The sequence below is a fragment of the Hevea brasiliensis genome, chromosome 15 (assembly GCF_030052815.1).
Source record: "Hevea brasiliensis isolate MT/VB/25A 57/8 chromosome 15, ASM3005281v1, whole genome shotgun sequence".
Taxonomy (NCBI): Eukaryota; Viridiplantae; Streptophyta; class Magnoliopsida; order Malpighiales; family Euphorbiaceae; genus Hevea; species Hevea brasiliensis.
This window is the reverse complement of record NC_079507.1, coordinates 3,570,351-3,585,710: the sequence shown is the minus strand read 5'-3', so window position 1 is coordinate 3,585,710 and position 15,360 is coordinate 3,570,351. Positions and strand designations below refer to the sequence as shown.

General features: G+C 41.2%; 1 non-coding gene across 1 annotated transcript; it reads right to left on the bottom strand.

The window, feature by feature from the left end:
- Positions 1 to 14,063: 14,063 nt before the first annotated feature.
- Positions 14,064 to 14,170, bottom strand: LOC131174385 (small nucleolar RNA R71). Its single transcript, XR_009144633.1, has one exon. It is a non-coding gene; the product is annotated as a small nucleolar RNA R71 (small nucleolar RNA).
- Between the last annotated feature and the right edge of the window lie 1,190 nt (positions 14,171 to 15,360).

The window sequence follows — 15,360 nt, the reverse complement described above, 5'->3', positions numbered from 1 at the left end:
ATGACTGGATTGAACACGCCTCTATGGTATTTGTTCATATGGCGCTTTCAACTTTTTGCATAACCCTAGCGAGGGAGATACCTACGGGAGTCATACTATTCATTCACAATTTGCGAAACAGTGGCCCAAAGTCATTCCATTAATTGAATATTTCATACATGGCAATCTTTACATTGGCCTAGGCTCAGGAAGGCTCTTTATAATGAGATGACATTTTCTGAGATATTCGTAAAGTCTCTCTTCTTGTCTGGCGGGGTTGAATGTCTTCAGAGCGTACTCGGACTCGGGTAAGAGTTCTTGTTTCCCCTGTGCTATCATTTTCTCCATCTGGTCAACATTCTCTTTCAATTCCTGATAGAGAGCGGCTTGTTTTTCTTTTTCCTTTCTCTCTTTAGCACATTCTTTCAGAATATCATTGATGAGTAGTGCCTGTTCCTTCAATTCAAGCTTCTTCTTCTTGTTTTCTTGTTTATGCTCCTCTATGAGTATATCCTGATATTTCATCTTCTCCTGAAGCTCGCTATTCTGTGCTTCTGCTCCTTTTATTGTAGCTTGGAGAGAGCTCCTTTCGTTTTCCCATTGTGCCTCTTGTTCTTCAAACCCCATCCTTTCAGTTTTTGTCTCGTCCCTGAGCTTTCTTACTCTCCTCTTAAGGATCTGTTGTTGGTCCTCCAACTGTTTTATTTGTTCTCGCAGCTGGGAGTTTTCGGTGTTTGCTTTTTTGTAGGGAATCAGCCAGATGATTATTAGCTCCTTCTGATAGGACGTTTCGGGGAGGATCGTTGTCTCCGACTTTTGCTGAATCTGGAGTTAAGTGTTCTTGGTCCCTGTCAACTCTCCATTTAAGATAATCGTCCATGGCACTCGGGCCTTTAGGCGACCTCTCCATCAGAGTGATGTTTTCCCAAGACTTGCGGGCTATTTTCAACTCTTCCTCTCCCTCGAGCTCATGGTAGAAATGACCCCGGTGATATTCTTCAATGTTGACTCTGAACTGTGTTGAGCCAAATTGTCTCAATACTAATGCTGGAGTGTAACTTGTATATCCAGTCACTCCGATTAGGGATACTGATTGATCATCCCCGGTGCTGACCAAAATGGGTTGACTTGACGTCCACAACTTCCTCCAACAGTAATCATGGCTATTGAAACTCAAAATCCATTCCCGCCACTGCTGTTCATTCTTAGGACTGATTACTAACCGGGTCACCTTCTCGATGAGAGGCTGGTCAAGGTACCAAGTCAATCCCTTTGTCTCCACAGGACACATATGACTGATAATCCAGAGGTGCAATAATTGAGAACAACACTTAATGGACCCCTTGCCTTGTTGTCTGCAGTAAGTAAGGGTTAAGAAAGTCTCGGCAAGAATGGCAGGTATTGGATTAACCTTCTGTTTCCCTACCGCCCAGAATATTTCTACAACACCGCATGTTATGACTCCGGAAGGTCCAGGGAACAAGATCAAGCCGTAGATTGCCAAAGCGAGCATCAATGAAGCTTGGTCCCACTGTTCATCTTGGATGCATTGATCTAACCATTTCTCGAGGTAGGTCCAATACCATCCATGCGTGTTCCCTTTGACAGTTTCTTTTGCCTTTGCTTCTTCCGGGGGAATTCCCAACATATGTGCAAACCGTTTCTAGGTCTGTCTATGTTCGAGGTGTAAGTAGATCCGATTCTGTGCCGAGTAAGGAATCTCTAGTAATGCCTGATATTCTTCCATAGTGGGAGCAGTGTCAATATCGTTGAAAGAGAACACGCCATACTTAGGATTCCAAACTGACAACATGGCTTTTAGTGCCGGGACTTGGACTTTGACCCGTATTAAGGTTGCAATCCTCCCATACTTTTTCACAAATTGTGCTTTGACCTGATCGGGAAATGACCTCCAACCATTGACCAGACCCTCGAGACTGTTTACTTTGACCTCAATCTTGTTCAAGTCCAATGAAGGTAATAAGCTAGTATCGCTTTGTAAAGACACTGAACTATATTTGGGCCATGGTTTAGCATTTAGTTCTGATTTAAGAACTTCTCCTGCCGACTGACTCGAGGATGCCATGTTAAAAATGATGCTTATCCTTTTACAGACCTTAATATGGTGATGCCTGCGCGAAAAACTTATTAGCAGGGTAAATTGAATTATACTGTTAGCAGAGTGACACCTGCACATTTATCAAAGTAGGAAAATGTGTAGATCCTCCTAACAGTATGATCCAGGGTTAACCACAAAAATAAGAACGTAAGAAAACACAAACAGAATAGGGCGAGGGCAAGTATGTCCCTTTTGTCTTATAACAGGGAAAATCCTAGTACCGGGTGGGTGCTACCTAACTGGATAGTTCTGTCTTATAGGGTAGCTTGCTACGGCTTCTAGCTATCGTGATAGTTTAGCTCAAGGTCTAATTTTCTAAAAGCCACAGGTTCCCAAAATGCCCCTACTGTAAACAGTAGAGCCCCATTCTATAACCATGATATTGTCGGGAAAATTCCACGGGTATCACAGTAGATAGAACGAGTTTCAATCTGAGCAGAAGCCTTCACGGATACTAATAGGGTAAAACCCACGGGTACCGCTACATGACCCCCTCCTACTTTCCTAAAAAGGTAAGAAAGCCCGGATATAGGGCTGAAGTGTGTGAGGACATTATGTGAGTGTTCGGTGTGTGAAGGGACATCTTTACCTCTTCCCAATATAGGGGGATTTTCTTTCTTTTTTTCTTTTTTTTTCTTCTTTTTTTTCAAATGAAGAGTGCTGTAGGGAAATAAAACAAGCAAGACAAGCAAAACAGTTAGCAGGAATAACAATAATTAACGTATAAAATATTGCCGAGTGAGCCCACCTAACCATGATTTGAGAGGAAAATTAGATCTACTTTTGGACCTCTAGACCGGGGATAGGTCAATACCGATCCCCAGCGGAGTCGCCAAGCTGTCGCAATGGGTTTTGCGGTCGCCTGAACGAACACTCACCGAAGTGGGAAAGAGTGAGGAGTCACCACTCTAATTTTGAGGGAAATTAAAGAAAACCATTTGTGAAAATAAATGGAAACAAAACCACTTCAAAACAGAGATTCTAGATTCGGGGTCCGTAAACGGGTGGGGAAGGTGTTAAGCACCCCACCTCGTCCCTTAATAAGGGTAAGTAGATTTAACTTTGCGTTCTTTATAAATTAGTTAGGAGGGCTCAAATGGAAATGTTAATCCTTTTGACAAAAGGAATATTTGATTTTTCACTATATTTGGATCACCCAGATACATAAGTAATGAGACAACCTTAGTGAGTTACTGTTGTATTTTAGTTTTGTTTGAAAGGCTATTTTGTTAGAATTCAATTTTGGGGATTGGATAGGACCTTCCTCCGATCTCTTTTAAAAATTTATTAAAGTTTTAGATTGAGAACCGGATAAGAACTCTCCTCCGATCTCTTTTGAGTATTTATTTTAAATTTTAGATTGAGAACCAGATAAGAACTCTCCTCCGATCTCTTTTGGATATTTATCTTAAATTTTAGATTGAGAACCGGATAAGAACTCTCCTCCGATCTCTTTTTAAATTTTAAATTGAGAACCGGATAAGAACTCTCCTCCGATCTCTTTTGAGTATTTATTTTAAATTTAGATTGAGAACCGGATAAGAACTCTCCTCCGATCTCTTTCGAGTATTAATGGGAGTCGGATAAGGATTTTTCCAATCTCTCGAAGTTTAATTTCGATTATGCCTGGCAAGAGCCCTAGACTAAGGGTTCTGGCATTCGAAGGTGACGGGGATCAGAATAAGGCTTCTTTCAACTTATTAGTATCTTGTGACTAGACCGGGGACACTAAACTAAATTTCCCGATCTTCTTACATGGTCGCCTTACCGGTACCCTCTGATACCCGGTTTATTCCTTTTATTTACCTAAGGTTTGGTTTTATTCTACATGGTCACGTCTTACCCGATTGCCTTTTGTGTTATTTCAGTTATTCGGCCTGAATATTTTCCTGACTTATTACTCAGACCTTTCATTACTTACAAGGAGACCCTTAAGATGCCATTACCTACATTTTATCTGGCCTTTTATACACTTACTCGATACTAGAAGACTTATATCCCGGAATAACAAGGATTAGCGAAAAGGAAGGACAGATCAACAAAGAAGTAAACCCGAGAGTAACCTTCTTCTTATTCTTAAGCACAATATAAACTTAGAGAAAACTAGGTATGTAAAAGAACAAAGGAAATACGTAAAATAATAATGAGCAATTAATGAAATGGCAATATGAGCACTCACCTGTTGGGCGCCGAACCCACTAAACTAAGTATGGAATGACCAAAACGTAATAGGACTGCAGATTGATAACCGAAGGGTTAAGGTTTGCCTTGAAACGAAAAATGCTTTGCTAAAATGCCATCGGGTTGAAGTGATCACCAAGTTTAAATGAGGTTGAGCCTAAGCAATGAGAGTGGAAATAAAGAAAACTAAGAGCTGAAGATGAGAGCACCACAGGATAATGAACAAACTGAAAATAAAGATTTTCAGTATCCAAGAATCCCTTTTTCAAGAAAACACTCTAGAAAACTGGTTTCTAAGGTTTTTCTTATGAAAGCTTAATAGCAGAGTAACGAACTGAATTAAGTTTCAGAGTTCTTCCACTATAGTCACTGCCCCCTTTTTTTTTCGTCCCTTTGAACAGTTTTCATGCAGGTATTTATAGGAACCGGGTGCTCTCCATGAAGGGTCAAGATCTATTTTGAGGGAGATGGAGGGTCAGGATTTCAAAGGACATGATCGGATGCTTGAGAATTAAAGAGAATCAAAACTAATGGCTGAGATCATTCTCAGGATACTTGTCCTTTTCCTCTTCTAATCTGACGGTCCGAAACTTTGTTGACCTGGGCGATCCAAGGGCTGGGAATAAAAGGCGCCGATCTTGTCGTCTTCTTCTTTGATCTAAAGGTTCTGGACTCGTCCTTGCAAGTGAGATCAACGGTGGAGATTGGGATGTACAGGACTGTCATGACATACTCTGGCACCTGTCAGCATTGTGGGCGATTCTTAGGCGTGCGGTGGAGATCTCGTCTGCAACGCTTTAACTACCTCGGCTCTGATTCTGACGACGGTTATTGGGATTTGTCTTATTCTCTTTGCCTTCCGATCTCTCCTCTTTTCTGATCTTCTTAACACGCTCCTTTTCGATCTTTCGTACCGGTCTCCCCTCTTCCGATCTCGGTCCTTCCCTTAATCAGGCCCGGTCCGGTCAAAGCATTAATTCCCCTCGATTCCCGAAGCGTCCGCTTCGTTTTCTGCTTAGCAATAAATGCCTGATTTTTCCCTATATATACCCCTGACAGAAGAGACTTCCCTCATTCGATTTTCCTCTCTTCCTTCTTACTTTCCTGTTCTAGCTGCTCCGGCAGTAGTTCCGGCCGCGATTGTGGCTTTTGATTCCTTTCCGATGGACCTCTTTATTCCCCGACTGAAAATTTACGATCCCGGTGAACGAGAAATTATGATGACTGCACTTAATGACCGTGAGAGAACCGGACTAACTTACCGATCTGGATCGAGGACCTCGATCTTATTGACCTCGAATCGTTCGACCGATACAAATGGCAAACTGATTTCGGGCGAGAAGACTGCTAATATTCCCCTTAACACTGGTGACTGCCCCTTGGCATTCATCTGGCTCCTCTCCGCACTGGGTGTTCCGACAGCGGCTCGGTTTCGAGCGATAATGTAACACCCTCCCGATAACCACTCCGTACATCCTACTGTTCCGGTGACCGGTGTCGGTCCGGACAGCTAGAATGTCCGGAAAAATATTCAAACTAAAGTCAGGAACCATAATTAACTCAAATATTAACAAGAAAAATTTAGTAAAAATTTTAGAAATAAAATACAATCAAGTTAAACGAGCCGGTGCCCTAGCGATGGGTAACCGGAGGGAAGTTGCGGTTCTCGCAACGAGGAGCCTTAGACCCGGGGGAAAAATTATAAAATAATATTTGGGACTCCAGAGAAGGGTAATTGAGGTTCCCATGGCATTAGAATGCCAAGAAAATACCTAGAAAAATTTTTCAATCGGTACAGCCAATTTTGACCCGTTAAGCCAAACGGAGGGCATTTTGGTCATTTCGCCTTCAGAGGTGAATTTTGGCCGACTTGTCCAGTTAAGTAAATAATTATTATGACTCAAAATATGAATAAATATTGGTAAAAATTAAATTGAAATTTGGTAGAAAAGAAAAGAAAGAAAAAGGAGCTAAATTGGGAATTATGATGTCATGCTTAAGTAATTAAAAATGCTATGGCCAATCACAATTAAGCAAGACAATTAAAATGCAATAAAAATGGATAAAGGAGGCAGAATCTAGAAACCAAAAAGAGCAGCCCTCTTCTTCTTCAAAACGTCTCACTCACCTCCCACACATTCCACCATTAACAAACCTTCCTCCCTCCATTTTTCCTAGCTCCCTTCCACTAAAAACCCTAACTACCAACACAAAAATTCATTCTATCATCTTGGTGATTATTGTGGGAGCAAAAAGAAAAGGAAACCAAGACTTTGAGGAAGGGAAAAATCTGCCCTAAGTGAGGTTAGTGCTACAATCTCATTTTCCTTCTTTTAAATTCTAGTTAGAACATTTTTGAGCTAAGAAATCTTAAGGAATTGAAGTAAATTACATGTGTTAAGGGTACCTTCAATTTTCAGCAGCCCTATGAAGAATTGAGTTTGATTGTTTAATAAACTTATAGTGGCTGGAAATGAGGGTTAAGGTATTAAAATGCATGGATATTGAACTAATTATGTAATTAAGGTTTATGAGTAAATTTAGTTGAACATTAGGGTTTGGGAAGGTGAAATGGTGACTTAGCTTTGGAAATGGTTAGAAGACTTATTAATGGTCAATTATTGACCATTTTAGGTAGGTTGACTCTAATTAGAACTGAAAAATGGGATGGTAAAGTGAAAGTATAAACTGCCCTATGGATAGCAGCATAGGGACTGAAATTTCAGTCCCTTTGCACTGCCATAACTTGGGCTGTGCTTGTCCAATTGATGTTTGGCCAATTGAACATGAAACTAGGCTTATAATGGCACATTTTTGCTGAAGAAACCATGCCCGAAAGACCAAAGCAAAAGGGTCAAAACTCAGCCACAATCCGGAACCCTGAAACTGCCTCTGCAGAATTTGACTAAATGAACAGTAACTGTTCATTTGGCCATAAGTCACTGTAGATTTGGTCAATTGGTCTGAAATTTTTACAGCAACAAGTTAAGACATAGACAAACAACTTTCATGAAGGAACCTACCCCAAATTATGGCCAGAACCCATTCAACCAAGTGACTCAAGTCACTGTTCATGCACTGTAGATATGGTAAAATTCTGCAGACTGCATATCCGGACAGCCTGGGTTTTTGAGCCATATCTGGAGCTACAAAACTCCAAATGGAGTGATTCAAAAAAGGAAATTCAACTAGACAAAATAAGGAACAACTTTCATGTTTTACATTTCTTCAAATTCCAATAGTAACAGTATCCAATGGAACAGTGAAGTTAGGGCACCAAAACTAAAATTTTCTGCTAGTGTGGGTTACACTTTGAAATTGCAAAAACACTTAATGCCAACAAGTTTTAAACACCAAATGTGGTATGTTGGGAGTGCCAAAGTTGATGTACACATTTTTATGCTAAAAGTCAACATTTTTGTTGACCAATGATGAATAGTAACACCCAAAAAGTTGAAATTCACAAATTGACAAATTTAAAAGTTTCAAATGCCCTAGTATACCTAACAAGATTGGTTTGGATAGTTTGGCATGCCAATAGGGTTCAGTTAGCAGTACTGCATATGGCAAAAATGCCATTTTGTGATTTCATGGCTTTTAGCCATTCTGACTTTGTATTGAGACTTGGCCTTGTGCCTGATATTATTTACAGCTTGTTAGCTGTTCTGTTGCACACCGGGAGATGCATATGTGACCGATGGTGTGACGGCCCGAGGTTCTAGATACCCAGCGCCAGTTTACCCGTTATCCAGTCCAGTCGTCTAGTGTAGGTTACTTGGGGCAACCAAATGAATAAAAGTGAACAAAGTTAATGAATTAATGAATATACCAAGATCAAACAAAGAAAGCATACACATTGTATACACATTTATTTTCTTGCTATTTTCTTCTATTATATTATTGCACCACTAAGCATTATTGCTTAGCGCGTTGCTTTTGCCACGCGTAGGTACTGGAGATCCCGACCGTGAGCCCAGTAGACCACAGACTGGGTGAGTTCATCCTGTAGATCTGCTCGGTGTCCGTGTCACCTCAACTTCTGCTGTGCATTGGTAGGACACTAGGTGTCATTTTGACATTTTGTAACTAAATGTTGATTTTTCTTCATATGTATTTAAACTTGTGTAATGTATATTGATGTATATGTAAATTATGAAAATTATATTGTTAATGGAAAAGTAAATGTTTACTTGTGATCTATATGCGAACATCACATGTGAATGATGAATGAAAATAGAAATTGAAATGTTGAAATCTTGATATTGAGATTGGTGTTGATAATGGATGTTTGAGAAATATTGTTGAGATTTTGGATAAAGGGAGTTTGAGATGATGGAATAAAAATATTGGAAGTGTTTTTAACAGTTCAAGAACAGTTTTCTCCATTTTTAGCCAGTACTCATGGATTTTCTTTAAAATTTTCGGAACCTTAAATGAATAATACTTTTGATAAATGGCTTAAATAAATTGTATTTCATTAAATTATATGCAAAAGTATGATATAAATTAATTGAGGAATATTAGATTGTGCCAGACACCGTGTGGCATTACTTACTGGTATCTTGTACACGGGTAAGGGGTGTCACATTTAGCGCTTTATTGTCACACCCGGCATGACTCAAGCCCCTCTATGGGTGGCCCTCTTGCCGGCGTGCCCCTCAGAGGCGGCGATGCAACTCAAATCGGTACTGTCCGCTTTGGTGGAGTTCAATCCCTTCGCCCTGCAGAGCTAGGATTCGAACCCATATCACCTCACGGGTTTGCTTCGCCTCTTACCAATTGAGCTGCTCATCGCCGGCCTCTAGAGGGGTACGCCAGCAAGATGGCCACCCATAGAGGGGCTTGAGCTGGGGCCCACTAAGTCGGGGTGTGACAGATAACATCGATGACGACGTCTCTCCTCTTCATGGGAGTCATAGTCACCCCATCTGAGTTGTACATCTATCCGATGTCAACAGCAGGTCTCCTGGTCAAACACATGTTTTGACTCAGCCACGAGACTAGGCTTTGACATAGGCCTTTTAGATAGGATGTTCCACCGGTCTCTAGAGATCGCCCAAATAATGTAGTTTGACTTTCAATGTAATCCGATATCTAGAGATCACCCAAATGATGTAGTTAGACCTTTAATGTAAACTGATCCCTAGAGATCGCCCAAATGATGTAATCCGATCTTTTGGAAATAAAAATTTTATTTTGTTAATTATTATCTTATTGATTATTTTCCGATCTCTGATGTGTTTGCCCGATCTGGTTCCTAACTGAACAACCCTTAACTGATCCTCCATTCAAAATATTTATCTTAATATACCGATCTCTAGTTAGCCGATCTCTTTTTTGGAATATTCGTGAGACGTGTCAGAAACAGCTGGCAGATCTCGCTAACCGATACACCGCCTGGGACGCCATGAGCATTTAATGCTCGGACGAGTATAAATAGGGGATGGGCCAGCCATTTGTTCCCTTATGTCATTTTCAGCATCTCGCGAGCGATTCCAAAATTCTCTCGATTTTTCAAGCTCTTCCGACACTGATCAAGCTCCGGTAAGGGTTTTGATCCTTCTTTTACTTTAAATTCTTTATTTCCTTTGAAAATGAGCGGCGCTAAAGGCCAGAGAGCGGCAAGCCCACTTTGCGTTCATGTTTCATGGTCATCAGATGAAGTAGAGGTGATCGGGCCAAGCGCGCGACCTGAACCTCCTACATCCTCCGCCCCCGCTCGTGGCCAAGCGGGACCTTCAAGGCGAACACATTCTTCAGGGAGAGAGAAACTTCCCATGGACGAGCTGCCATCGGTCCTTCAGGAGACCGACCTGCAATCGTTCAGCCAGGAGTATAACATCCGGCCTGATTCATACGAGCTTATCCGGTGTCACGGCGATCACCGTGCCGATCACTTCTTCGAAGAGAACGATATGATCATAGTATACGAGGAACAATTAAAAGCCGGGATGCGGTTCCCTCTCGATGACTTCTTCAAAGAAGTTCTGAAATTTTTCCAAGTGTGCATCACCCAAGTTCACCCGAACTCGTGGCGGATCCTGGTGGCCTTCAGAGGCCTCTGCCGAGCCAAAGGACTCAGTCCTACCGCTAAGGTATTCGTCGAACTATACAGATTAACTCGTCGAAAGGACGACGAGTACTAGTTCTTCCAAGCGAAGCCACACTGCGGACTTTTCACCGATCTGCCATCCTCCCTGAAGAATTGGAAGAATCGCTTCTTTATTCTAAGGAGAAAAATTCCGAACGGCTTTGAGGGCTTCCCCCGTAGTTGGCTGCACCAGGGTCCCCTGCTTTTGAAGCACATCGCCCTGAATAGGGAAGAGGGTGCCATGGCGATGGAGTTGAAGGATCAGGCGTCCAGAGAGAAGTACTCTTGTTTGGACGCAGTGACAGCCGAGCTGCATCACTGGACTATGCAACTGGTCACCGGCCAAGATCACGAGCTTCCGCTCTCTGACCTCGGCATCGGTATTTTCTACATCTCAGATCTCAGGACCTTAGCGATCTCACTGACCTCTCTTTTGTGCAGGTATGGCTAGCGGCGAAGCCTCCAAGGAGAGCCGAAAGCGAAAGAGGGAGATCTCCCGGAAGGTACGGGAGATGAAGCGGGCTGAGGAAATGCAGACACCCAGGCATGAGCCCGGGGAAATTCAAGAAGGCTCGTCTCATCCTTCAGGGCCGGCGGTCGTAGAAGTGGTCCGATCCCCTCCTCGCCGAGAAGAGCCGCCTCCACCTCCTCCAGTTGCTCTGAGCACTGAAGGGGGTCCTTCTCAGCCTCCTGTGAGGCCCCTTTCCCGGGGCGCTCAGGTCCTGATCAATTCATTGGAGAAGAACCGGACAGTTCGAGAAAATCCAGGCTTCGCTAAGGTCCTGGGGTCATCCATCTGCCTTCGGGAAGACCGGGATAGGCTGTCTCCGGATAGTCTTGATGACGTCTTGACCAGATCCATGAGCCTGAACGTGGAGTGCTTGGTGAACCAACACATTGTTCGGGAGAAAGCTCATCGCCTGGGCAAGGAAGTCGAGAAGATGGGTCACGAGATGTCTTCTCTTCGATCCCAACTCTCATCTGCTCGGGATTACATATGTGAAATTGAGGGGCGGATGAAGTTCTATGAAGACAAGCTGGCTGAACAGTCTCATGTTCTGTCCAAGCGAACCCGTGTTCTGGAAGAAGTTCAAGCACTTCGGACCGATGAAGTTGCTCACATCGCTCACCTTACTGAGGAACTCAAGGCGAAGGAAGAAGAGATGGTGACAGGAGTGGCCGGTGCTTATGTGAATGCTCACAAGGATCTCTTGGCAGAACTCAAGAAGCGTTACCCGGAGGAGGACTTCTCCTGGATGGCAGACCTAGCTCCCGAGGGTGAGGATAGTGAGGAGGAGGCTGAGGGTGAGAGAGAAAGAGAGCAAAATGTAGATCAGGCTGGGGGTGATCCTCCAGCCGAATGACTTGTACAAACTTTAATATGAAATGAAGTCTTCTTTTTGTCCAGTTGAATGAATGTGATCGGAAAACCTCCAAATTATTTAAACACTTGATTGTCTGAGTATATAAAAGTGATTATTAATCTAAGTGTAAGAGATCGGAAAACACAATGAGCATGAGATCGGCAGGGAACTAACGCTAAACGGGACTTGATTAAAATTGGAAATTTGGCTTGAACATTTAAGATCGGGATCATCATTAAACCGGAGCGAAACCTTAACTTGATTATTCCTAAACTTTCAAAAGGGAGGTCGGCAATAAAACTGGTGACATAAGATCTAGTGTTGGTTCAATTTTTGTTTGACAAGGGAGATCGGGAATGTAGTTGACAGGTCAGGAAATTTGGCAATTGGCTTGAGAGATCAGTGAGTGATTTGAGAGATCGGTAAGGCTTTAACTGATATGAGGACTTAGCAATGATTCAATTTCTCGCGAGGAGAGATCGGAAAAGTGGTTGGCTGGCAAAAGGAGACTTAGTGCTAGGGATCGGTTTCAAAGTTTATTGATTCTGGGGATCGGCCAAAATATGGTGTCGACAATGCCTTTAACACCTTCATTGTCCATTCACGTTTATAGTTTTAGATTTCTCCATTTTATTTTTCTTTTGTAAGCCATGAACATGAGCGGCTAAGTTTCTAAATTCAGTACAAGGAATTCTAGTTCTTATGCATGATTTGTGAGACCAGGTTCTTAATTTAAATTATGCCTTTTTGAATATCTATTATTTCTTGATTTCATTATTTTTTATCTATAGAATGATTTATTAAAAAGGCCTATTAGTTAATTGTTTAATATGATCAATTGCTAGTTCATCTTCATAATCTGTAATTGTTGTGTAAGATTGAATGTGAGTAGTAATTAGGTTTTATTGATTATGATTCAAGTTTTCAATAATAACCTAAGGAAACAATAGGGTGAATGAAATGATTTATGCTTTATAAATCATTGTTCAGCTTAACTACTTCCTATTCTTAAAGCGGTTATTAATTTGATGAGGATTGCTTAATACCAATTCAGTTAATAATTAGAATCAATAAGAGTGCTGGGCTCGAATTAATAAGTATAGGGAAGTTAGGGGTTTTACCTCGCTATTTTGTAAATCTACGTTAAGTATTCAATAAGAGATAATTATATTTCTTTTGTCTATGATCGAGTCATGCATTGGAATGTGAATTACCTTAGACTGAAGTTTGTTTAAATTGAGAGTTTCATATCTAAATTTAGTTCTTTAATTTATGAACTTGATTTCTTTTGATTTAGTGTTACAACCCCCCCCCCCCCCCACCTTTGTTTCTTTTTCTGTTACACACGTGCACGAAATTTAGTAACTCGGTCTCTAGGGTTCGACCTGGATTACCACTTATTGCATTCATTCAAAAAATAATTCATTACTGATAAATTCAATTAATTTTTGGTAGAATTGGCAACCATCAAGAAATTTTGGGGCCGTTGCCGGGGACTGAAAGTTTATTGGATTTCGTATTTTTAGTGTTAGGATAGTCTATTATTAACTCTGTTTGTGAAGTGTTGCTATTTTCAGGTTTTCGGTGAAAATTACGATGTTACTATTCATCGATAGATTTTTGGTTGAATTAGGAGGGCACTATATACTTGTTTTGAAGGAAACGACATTCTGATCAAGACCAATCAATCCGTAAGATTCTTTGGCCCCACCCTCTTGAGGCCAAATTCCATTGTTTTCTAACGTTTTAAGGCATTTTTCTGTTTTCACTTTGATTTTTTTTTTTTACGACAAGAACTTCTCAATCTGGTGAGTTGCTCTTTGATCCAAAAGTAGAAAAAATAGCTAAATAGTTGAGAAAATTGGCTAAGCAAGCTAAGCAGATTTCGAGTACATTTGAAGGAGTCCAATCTCCAAGGGAATTAAGTTCGGATTCGGATTCAGATTCAAATTCTGAAAATGAAACCATGGCTGCTAGAACTTTGAAAGCTTTAGCTACTCCTGATCTAAACCAACAGCCTTTGTGTATTCAATACCCTGCTTTAAATGTTGCTTTTGAGTTAAAGTCTGGACTAATCCATTTATTGCCTAAGTTTCACGGTCTTTCAGGTGAGGATCCACATAAGCATTTAAAGGAATTTCATGTTGTGTGTTCCAACATGAAACCTCAAGGAGTTTCAGAGGACCAGATTAAGCTTTAAGCATTCCCTTTCTCCTTGGAAGGCATAACTAAGGATTGGTTGTATTACCTTCCTTCTGGATCCGTCAACTCATGGAATGAGATGAAGCGGATATTTTTGGAGAAGTATTTTCCTGCTTCCCGTGCTGCCAACATAAGAAAAAAAATTTATGGCATCTGGCAGTACAATGGAGAGAGTTTGTATGAGTATTGGGAGCGATTTAAGAAGCTGTGTGCAAATTGTCCCCATCATCAAATAAGTGAGTAGCTTTTGATTCAGTATTTCTATGAGAGACTTCTACCAATGGACCGCAGTATGATAGATACTGCTAGTGGAGGAGCTTTGGTTGACAAGACACCAGAAAAAGCAAGGAGGCTAATTGCTAACATGGCAGCAAACTCTCAGCAGTTTGGAATGAGAATGGATCACACACCTAAGAAGATTAATGAGGTAAGTACATCTAACCTTGAGAAATAGATTTCTAATTTAACTTCTTTGGTGAGGCAATTGGCTGTAGGGAACATGCAAACTGTTAAGGTATGTGGAATTTATTCAGGTTTGAGTCATGCTACTGATATGTGTCCTGCATTACAAGAGCATGAATTAATGCAACATGCTAATGCAGTAGGAAATTATGGATAGCCACAACGCATGTATGATCCCTTTTTTAATACTTATAATCTAGGATGGCGAGATCATCCCAATTTGAGTTATGGGAATTAACCAGTACCAAATCGATATTAACAGCAGAGACCACAAGTGAATCAACCACCTCCCCCCCCCCCCCCCCCCTCCTCAAACCAAGGTATGTCACTTAATGAAATTGTTAAGGCTTTGGCTAGCAATACACAACAGTTTCAATAGGAAATCAGAAATAGCATTCAAAACATAGAGAGGCAGATTGGTCAGTTAGCTTCATTTGAGAGTAAGCTTGAAGCTCAAGGTTTTGGAAAGCTTCCATCACAAACAGTCATGAATCCCAGAGAAAATGCAAGTGCTATAGTGTTGCAGAGTGGGAAAGAAGTTGATAATCAGACTCCACATGAGTCAATGAAAAAGAAGAAGCAAGGAGCAAAAGAGTCTGAAGTTCTTGAAGTTGAGGTAAATAATGAACCTAAACTGAATAAGGTTAGTAATTCTGTTCTTTCTCCAATCCCCTACAGGTTGGCCAAGACTAAGAAAGAAGAATAAGAGAAAGAAATTTTGGAGACTTTCAGGAAGGTAGAGGTTAATATACCTTTACTTGATATGATCAAACAAGTCCCCAGGTATGCTAAATTCCTTAAGGAATTATGCACTACAAGGCGCAAGTTGAGGAATAATGAGAAGATCAGTGTGGGAGAAAATGTGTCAGCATTAATTCAGTGGAAATTACCCCTTAAGTGTAAAGATCTAGGTTCATTTTCTATTCCCTGCAGAATAGGTGATTCTAAATTTGAACGTGTAA